The sequence below is a fragment of the Lolium rigidum genome, chromosome 1 (assembly GCF_022539505.1).
Source record: "Lolium rigidum isolate FL_2022 chromosome 1, APGP_CSIRO_Lrig_0.1, whole genome shotgun sequence".
Classification (NCBI taxonomy): domain Eukaryota; kingdom Viridiplantae; phylum Streptophyta; class Magnoliopsida; order Poales; family Poaceae; genus Lolium; species Lolium rigidum.
In genome coordinates this window covers 202372048-202382457 of record NC_061508.1, presented here as the reverse complement: position 1 = coordinate 202382457, position 10410 = coordinate 202372048, and positions in this window count along the sequence as shown.

The window sequence follows — 10410 nt, the reverse complement described above, 5'->3', positions numbered from 1 at the left end:
CAACGTGGAACCTGCACAACACAATCAAACTACTTTGCCCCAACTTAACAGTGAGGTTGTCAATCTCACCGGCTTGCTGAAAACAAAGGATTAAACGTATGGTGTGGAAAATGATGTTTGCTTGCAGAAAACAAAAGAGAACAATGATTGCACTAGGTTGTATTTCAGATGTAAAAGAATGGACCGGGGTCCACAGTTCACTAGCGGTGTCTCTCCAATAAGATAAATAACATGTTGGGTAAACAAATTACAGTTGGGTAATTGACAAATAGAGATGGCATAACAATGCACATACATATCATGATGACTACTATGAGATTTACTTAGGGCATTACGACAAAGAACATAGACCGCCATCCAGCATGCATCTATGCCTAAAAAGTCCACCTTCGGGTTAGCATCCGCACCCCTTCCGGTATTAAGTTGCAAGCAACGAGACAATTGCAGATAAGTACTATGCGTAATGTAAACAATACAAATATCCTTAGACAAAGCATTGATGTTTTATCCCTAGTGGCAACAGCACATCCACAACCTTAGAACTTTCTGTCACTGTCCCAGATTCAATGGAGGTATGAACCCATTATCTAGCATAAATACCCCCTCTTGGAGTTACAAGTATCAAGTTGGCCAGAGCCTCTACTAGCAACGGAGAGCATGCAAGATCATAAAAAACATATATGATAGATCAATAATCAACTTGACATAGTATTCCATATTCATCGGATCCCAACAAACACAACATGTAGCATTACAAATAGATGATCTTGATCATGATAGGCAGCTCATGATACGTCCATTTTGCATCACTATTTTATATCATAATTTACTGTTATTCATTGATATATTTCATATTAAGAGATGATACTTATGTTATTTCACCTATTTTGCATGTTTCATGGTTATTGGAGAATCGCGCACCGGAGTCAGGATTCTGCTGGAAAAAGCACCGTCAGAATGCAATATTTCGGAATATCAACAATTGACGGCAATTACACTGAAGATCTTATTTTTCCAGAAGACGAAGCCAGCCAGAAGGAGGAGCCGAGGAGGGCCGCCATGGGCCCCCCATAGGCCGGCGGGCCCTGGCCTGGCCGCGCCGCCTTGTGGGGAGGGGGCCCACAGCCCCCTCTGGCCTCCTCTCCTTCGCGTACTTCTTCGTCCCGAAAAACCTAAGCTCCAGGGAATAATCGCGAGGAGTCACAGCCGCCTCTGCGGGGCGGAAAACACTAGAGAGAAAAGAGCTCTCTGGCAGGCTGAAATCCGCCGGGGAAATTTCCTCCCGGGGGGGGGGAATCGACGCCATCATCACCGTCATCGAGCTGGACATCATTGGGATCATCATCACCATCATCTCCATCATCATCACTGCCATCTCCACCGCTGCACCTCGTCACCGCTGTAACATCTAGGGTTGCATCTTGATTGTTTGGTAGGGGAAACTCACCCGGTATTGATTATTCCTTGTTATTGATGCTATTGAGTGAAACCATTGAACCAAGGTTTATGTTCAGATTGTTATTCATCATCATATCACCTCTGATCATGTTCCATATGATGTCTCGTGAGTAGTTCGTTTAGTTCTTGAGGACATGGGTGAAGTCTAAATGTTAGTAGTGAATTATGTTGGGTAATATTCAATGTTATGATATTTAAGTTGTGGTGTTATTCTTCTAGTGGTGTCATGTGAACGTCGACTACATGATACTTCGCCTTTATGGGCCTAGGGGAATACATCTTGTATTCGTTTGCTAATTGTGGGGTTGCCGGAGTGACGAAACTCTGAACCCCCGTTGGTATATCGATGCGGGAGGGATAGCATGATCTCGAGTTTAAGGCTGTGGTTAGATTTATCTTAATTACTTTCTTGTATTTGCGGATGCTTGCAAGGGGTATAATCACAAGTATGTATTAGTCCTAGGAAGGGCGGTGCATTAGCATAGGTTCACCCACACAACACTTATCAAAACAATGAAGATTAATCAGCTATATGAAGCGAAAGCACTAGACTAAATTCCCGTGTGTCCTCAAGAACGTTTGGTCATTATAAGTAAACAAACGGCTTGTCCTTTGTGCTAAAAAGAATTGGGCCACTCGCTGCAATTATTACTCTCGCATTTTACTTACTTGTACTTTATTCATCTGCTATATCAAAACCCCCTGAATACTTGTCTGTGAGCATTTACGGTGAATCCTTCATCGAAACTGCTTGTCAACACCTTCTGCTCCTCGTTGGGTTCGACACTCTTATTTATCGAAAGTACTACGATACACCCCCTGTACTTGTGGGTCATCAAGACTATTTTCTGGCGCCGTTGCCGGGGAGTGAAGCGCTATTGGTAAGTGGAATTGGTAAGGGAAACCTTTACTTGTACGTGCTGTTTTTATTTACACTTGCTTGCTATAATTCATTATGGAGAGGTCTTCTCTTGAATTCCTCTTTGGAAAATCTACTACTACTGCAAAGGTAGTGGATGAGGCGTCAGGTGAGATAGAGGTTCCATACAAAATACCTATGAAAATTATTGAACGTGTTGTGGATAACCGCTATGAAGGGGATGGAACTGTCCATCCTAGAGATCATTTACTGTTTTTACATGAATTATGCGGGTTATTCAAATGTGCGGGTATTTCTATGGATGAAGTTAGGAAGAAACTATTCTCTATATCGTTGTACGATAAAGCGGCGCATTGGTATAAATTCTTTGAAGAATAGGGATTCTCTTGATTGGGAGGATATTGTGCCTTTATTTTATTCTAAATTCTATCCTCCAAGTGAAATTCACAAATATCGGAACCGCATATATAATTTCTGGCCTCATGATGGAGAGAGTATTGCCCAAGCATGGGGAGATTGAAGCCTTTAATGCTCAAATGCCCCATTCATGAGCTTCCTGGTAATATTATTATTGATAATTTTTATGCAAGACTGTCTTTTCAAGATAAGACCTTGCTAGATACTTCTTGTTCTGGATCATTTACACGCAACAAAGAAGAGTTTAAAAGGGACCTTCTTGATCGGATCCGGGAGAATGCTGAAGGATGGGAGAACGACAAAGATAGAGAGTCAGGTATAAACTATGATTATAAATGCATTGAAGTTTTTATGGAGACTGATAAATTTCGTAATATGAGTGCTACTTACGGTCTTGATTCTCAAGTCGTTGCAAATTTTTATAAAGCTTTTGCCTCTCACTTTGAATTGCCTACGAAGAATTTTGATAAGTATCATGAACCATACAAAGATAAAACTGATCCATCTATAAATAAATGTGCTATAATTGAAACTGTTGATCATATTCTTCCTGAAGCTTATATTGAAAAAACTCCTTTCCCTGCTAAAATGAAGGAGTATTCTGTTATAACTAGTGCGGTTAATAAAAGTGCAAAGAAACCTATAGAACTCGAAGAACAAATAAAGGTTGAACCTGCTATTGCAATAGTTAAAGATCTTGTGACTGAAAATGTAGAAGATGGTCATATTATTTTATGTGAAGATGCTTCTAATATTGTTTCGCATCCTAATAAGTCTAGGAAAGCTAGTGTTCCTATGCTCTCTGTTAGAATTGGTGATCATTGTTATTATGGTTTATGCGACATTGGTGCAAGTATTAGTGCCATTCCTTATGAGCTTTATACGGAGATCATGCATGAAATTGGTTCTTGTGAACTTGAAGATATTGATGTGGTTATTCGGCTAGCTAATAGAGAAACTATCTCTCCTATTGGTATTGTTCGAGATGTGGAAGTTCTATGTGGTAAGATTAAATATCCTGCTGACTTTTTGGTACTTGGTTCTGCTGCTAGTAAGTCTTGTCCTATTATTTTTGGTAGACCTTTCCTAAATACTTGTGGAGCTGTTATAGATTGCAAGAAGGAAAAAATAGTGACTAAATTTGCGGGTGAATCTTATGAGTTTAATTTCTCTAAATTTGCCAAAACTCCTTATAAAATTGATTTGCCTAATAATGATTTTAGAGTTGAACAGTGTGCGTCTATTGCTCTTGCTCCTAATAATCTTTTGCAGCAACATTTGTAGGATAGTGAGAGTGAAGTCTTTAGGGAAGAAAGGAATGATCTTGATGAAATTTTCCTTCGTCAACCTATTCTTAAACATGACTTGCCGGTTGAAGATTTAGGTACAACACCACCACCAAAGGAAGATCCTGTTTTTGATTTAAAACCGTTGCATGATAATCTTAAGTATGCTCATATTGATGATAAGAAAATATATCCTGTTATTATTAGTTCCAAGCTTTCAGATTTTGAGGAAGAAAGGTTATTGGAAATATTGAAGAAACACCGAGGAGCTATTGGCTACACTCTTGATGACTTGAAGGGGATTTCTCCCTCTATTTGCCAACATGCTATCAACATGGAAGAGGATGCAAAGCCTGTTGTTGAACATTAGCGTCGTCTAATTCCTAAGATGAAGGATGTGGTAAGGAATGAGGTATTAAAACTTCTTGAAGCTGGTATTATATACCCTATTGATGATAGTAGATGGGTTAGTCCTGTGCATTGTGTTCCTAAGAAAGGAGGAATGACTGTTGTGCCTAATGATAATGATGAGCTCATCCCTCAAAGAGTAGTTGTAGGGTATAGAATGTGCATTGATTATCGAAAAGTTAATAAAGTTACTAAGAAAGATCATTACCCTTTACCTTTTATTGATCAAATGCTAGAAAGGTTGTCTAAAAATACTCATTTATGCTTTCTTGATGGTTATTCTGGGTTTTCACAAATTGCTGTTAAAACTAAAGATCAAGAGAAAACCACTTTCACTTGTCCCTATGGAACTTATGCTTATAGGCGTATGCCTTTTGGTTTATGTAATGCTCCTGCTACTTTTCAAAGATGCATGTCTGCTATTTTTCATGGCTTTTGTGAGAATATTGTAGAGGTATTCATGGATGAATTTTTTGTCTATGGGAATTCTTTTGATAATTGCTTGCGAAACCTTGATAAAGTTTTGCAGAGATGTGAAGAAACTAACCTTGTTCTTAATTGGGAGAAATGCCACTTTATGGTTAATGAAGGAATTGTATTGGGACATAAAATTTCCGAGAGAGGTATTGAAGTTGATAGAGCTAAAGTTGAAGCAATTGAGAAGATGCCCTATCCTAGGGATGTTAAAGGTATTCGTAGTGTTCTTGGTCATCTTTGGGTTTTATAGGAGATTTATTAAAGATTTCTCCAAGATTTCAAAGCCTCTTACTAATCTTCTTCAAAAAGATGTGCCTTTTGTTTTTGATGATGATTGTAAGGAAGCTTTTGAAACTCTAAAGAAAGCCTTAACAACTGCTCCTGTAGTTGAACCTCCTGATTGGAATTTACCTTTTGAAATTATGTGTGATGCTAGTGATTTTGCTGTAGGCGCTGCTCTTGGACAGCGAGTAGATAAAAAATTGAATGTTATTCATTATGCTAGAAAAACTCTTGATGCTGCTCAAAGAAATTATGCTACAACTGAAAAACAATTATTAGCTGTAGTCTTTGCTTGTGACAAGTTTAGATCCTATATTGTTGATTCAAAAGTTACGATCCATACTGATCATGCTGAAATTAGATACGTTATGGAAAAGAAAGATGCTAAGCCAAGGCTTATTAGATGGGTGCTTCTTTTGCAAGAATTTGATTTACACATTATAGATAGGAAAGGTGCTGATAATCCTGTTGGTGATAATTTGTCTAGATTGGAAAATATTGCTTATGATCCTGTTCCTGTTAATGATAGTTTTCCAAATGAACAATTGGCTGTAATAAAGGTGAGCTCGCGAGATAGTCCTTGGTATGCTGATTATGCTAACTTTATTGTTTCCAAGTACTTGCCTCCAACCTTTTCAGCTCAGCAAAGGAGGAAATTCTTTTATGACTTGAGGCATTATTTTTGGGATGACCCACACTTATATAAAGAAGGAGTGGATGGTATTCTGCGAAGATGTGTTCCCGAATATGAACAACAAGAGATATTGAATAAGTGTCATGGTAGTGTTTATGGAGGACATCACGCAGGAGATAGAACCGCGCAAAAGGTTCTACAATCAGGTTTCTATTGGCCAACTCTCTTTAAAGATGCAAGAAAGTTTATTTTATCTTGTGATGAATGTCAAAGGGTTGGTAATATCTCCGGACGCAATGAAATGCCTATGAATTATACTCTTGTTATTGAACCATTCGATTGTTGGGGATTTGACTTCATGGGTCCTTTCCCTTCTTCGAAGGTAACACTCATATACTTGTCGTTGTTGATTATGTTACTAAATGGGTGGAAGCCATACCCACAAAAAGTGCTTGATGGTGAGACCTCTTTAAGAATGCTTCTAGATATTATTTTTCCTAGATTTGGAGTTCCTAGATATCTTATGACTGATGGAGGTTCTCATTTTATTCATGGTGGTTTTAGAAAAACTCTTGCTAAATATGGTATTAATCATAGAATTGCTTCCGCTTATCATCCTCAAACTAGTGGGCAAGTAGAATTATCAAATAGAGAGATTAAATCTATCTTGCAAAAGACTGTTAATAAATCTAGAAAGAAACTGGGCTATTAAATTGAAGGAAGCACTATGGGCTTATAGAACTGCTTATAAAAATCCTATGGGTATGTCACCGTATAAAATGTTTTATGGGAAAGCTTATCATTTACCTTTAGAACTAGAGCACAAAGCTTATTGGACTGTAAGAGAACTAAATAAAGATCCGAAACTTGCCGGTGAGAAGAGATTGCTACAATTGAGTTCTCTAGATGAATGGAGAAGTGAAGCTTATAAAAATGCTAAACTCTTTAAAGAGAAAGTTAAGAAATGGCATGATAGAAGAATTATCAAAAGAGAATTTAATGTTGGAGATAAAGTCCTATTGTATCGGTCTCGTCTCAGATTTTTTGCGGGGAAATTACTCTCAAAATGGGAAGGACCATATGTCATTGTGGAGGTGTATCGTTCAGGGGCAAATAAAATTAGTTCTCTGCAAGGTAATGCCACACAAGTGGTGAATGGACAAAGACTCAAGCATTATATCTCTGGTGATTCTTATAATGAAGATGTTGATGTTATTCGAGTGGTAACTCCGGAAGCTTTCATCAAAGGCCAAATTGACAGTTCTGCGAGTTCGACTTTGAATAGGTAACGATCTCGGTAATAAAAAGTCCGCGTTTAACTTTCCGAACAATGTTTTTGCTATTTTTGGAAAATATGAAAAATTACGAGATCGAAACGGAGTGGAGGAGACGCACGAGGGCGTGCCCCCATAGGCCGGCGCGGGCCCCAGCCTGGCCGCGCCGCCCTATGAGGAGAGCCCCTCGTTGTCCCTCTCCGACTCTGGTTCGACCTGGTACTTTCCTTCTGTCGTGAAAATTTCTGCTATATAATCCCCCGGATCCCTGGAGGTCCGTATATCGTTTTCTTGTCGCGTTTTGTTTCGAGCTGTTTCTGCCAGGATTTGCGTTGGATCAAGAGCCAGCATGTCTTCATCGGGAACTCCGAAGGACAGCTTCTTTGAGGACGTCGTCAACCCGTACATGAACGAGTTGAAGATGCACCCCAATGAATTGCTGCTCGTAGATGGAGAGTTGCAGATTGAAGATGTCCGGGGTCCTAAAGGAGAAGGAAGTTTGGAGAACAGTATGGAGAAATTAGAACAAGAGGTCTTCAACTACAAGAAGATGGCTGAGCGTGAAGTGGATATCTTCCACAAAATCGTGTCTGAACTTATTGATGGACACAAGAAGGAGGCTGCAAAGCTGTGGAACGATATCTTCTCGCTTCACAACACTACCAACAAACTCCAAGCTCAACTCTATGATGTTCAGAATCAAAACTGTGAGTACGAAAACAGGTTTAAACACATAAGTTATGCTACTAGTTTCAGGATTCCGGAGACCAAGATGTCGTTTGTTGATGGAGAGCCTCTTCCTTGGAAGTCTGATGATGGGAGGAATCCACCATCAACGCCGAAGGAGTAATTCATCATTGGTATTGGCACCCCCTTGGTTTGTTCCAAGCTTGGGGGGAGTGCCGCGGTATCACATCATCACTATCTTTTACCTTTTTATTATCAAGTAGTGTCATATCATGAGTAGGGAAGTTATCGTATAAGATGTGTTGCGGTATGGAAGTATCTCTCTTTAGTGGGTTGTCTATGTATCCCTTGGTGTGAGTTATCATTATGGAATATTAATGAGAAGTTTTATCATTTACATATTGCACATCCTATTTTAGTTTGCAATCTCTATTATATGATTGACCTTGTTGTTAGTATTGGTATCACTTTGGGAGCATTGAGTAAATCTATTTGGTTTTGGCAAACTTAGCATTGGTCAATAGCAACAACACTTTGAGTTTAAGTAGAAAAGAGGAAATACATGTAGACATGTTATTTCATTATGTTTCTTGTTAGTTCCTAACTTAGTATTCTGAAGGTAAAATTGTTTGTGATTACAAGGAAGATGCATGATTGTTTCTATCACATGTATATTTGTTTGTTTCCCTCAACTCTTATGCTTGCTAATTAACCTTGCTAGCCAAAGACCTGTACTGAGAGGGAATGCTTCTCGTGCATCCAAACCCTTAAACCAAACCTATGCCATCAGTGTCCACCATAACTACCTACTATGTGGTGTTTCCCCGCCATTCCAAGTAAATACTTCATGTGCTACCTTTAAACAATTCAAAAGTTATTACCTCTTATTTGTGTCAATGTTTTATAGCTCATGACGAAGTATGTGGTGTTTTATCTTTCAATCTTGTGGGGCAACTTTCACTAATGGACTATAATTTTGCAAAAAGAGCTGGCAACGGGGTTCCCAGCCCCAATTAATCAACTTTCATTAATAACTCTCTTCACATGTTTTGCCCTGATTCATCAGTAAGCAACTTAATTTTGCAATAGACACTCCTCCATGGTATGTGAAATGTTGGAGGGCACCCGAGGATTCGGTTTGCCATGGCTTGAGAAAGCAAAGGTTGGGAGGAGTGTCATCCTTAAATAAACTAAAGTACATGTGTAAACAAAAGAGAAGATGGATGATCTACCTTGCTGGTAGAGATAACGTCCTTCATGGGAGCCGCTCTTTGGAAGTCTGTTTGGCAAGGGGGTTAGAGTACCCACTACCATTTGTTGACAACAACAAACACCTCTCAAAACTTTACTTTTATGCTCTCTATGTGATTTCAAAACTTAAAAAGCTCTAGCACATGATTTAATCCCTGCTTCCCTCTGCGAAGGGCCTATCTTTTACTTTATGTTGAGTCAGTAAACCTATTTCCCTCCGTCTTAAGCAAGCAATTGAGTTGTTGTGATCAAACCATTTATACTGTGATCTACTTAATCATGTCTTTTATTCTTCCTTGTTTTGTACAAGTTTTATCCGAATGAATATATCTTTGAAGGTTATCAATGATTATGAGGAGATTATTATGATTGAGTATGCAAGTTTTATCCGAATGAATATATCTTTGATGGTTATCAATATAAGAGCGCTGCTCAATAGATAAGTACAATCTGTTAATTGTTCTTTGACCAAGAACGAAGTTTGCCATCACCAATTATGATTTCCTATGCACCTTTATTTGTGATTTCCTTCTACTTGTTTCAAGTTGAATTATATGAGGAATTTGTTCACTAGAATGTCTTGTGTGAATTAATATGATGCTTCTTGTCCGTATTTTATTTATCGACTCTTCACTCCATAAACATGTGGTCTTGTTTACGAGTTCGGTTTCGCTTGGGGACAAGCGAAGTCTAAGCTTGGGGGAGTTGATACGTCCATTTTGCATCACTATTTTATATCATAATTTACTTGTTATTCATTGATATATTTCATATTAAGAGATGATACTTATGTTATTTCACCTATTTTGCATGTTTCATGGTTATTGGAGAATCGCGCACGGAGTCGGGATTCTGTTGGAAAAAGCACCGTCGAGAATGCAATATTTCGGAATATCAACAATTGACGGCAATTACACCGAAGATCTTATTTTTCCAGAAGACGAAGCCAGCCAGAAGGAGGAGCCGAGGAGGGCCGCCATGGGCCCCCCATAGGCCGGCGCGGGCCCTGGCCTGGCCGCGCCGCCTTGTGGGGAGGGGGCCCACAGCCCCCTCTGGCCTCCTCTCCTTCGCGTACTTCTTTGTCCCGAAAAACCTAAGCTCCAGGGAATAATCGCGAGGAGTCACATCCGCCTCTGCGGGGCGGAAAACACCAGAGAGAAAAGAGCTCTCCGGCAGGCTGAAATCCGCCGGGGAAATTTCCTCCCGAAGGGGGAAATCGACGCCATCGTCACCGTCATCGAGCTGGACATCATTGGGATCATCATCACCATCATCTCCATCATCATCACCGCCATCTCCACCGCTGCACCTCGTCACCGTCTGTAACATCTAGGGTTGAATCTTGATTGTTTGGTA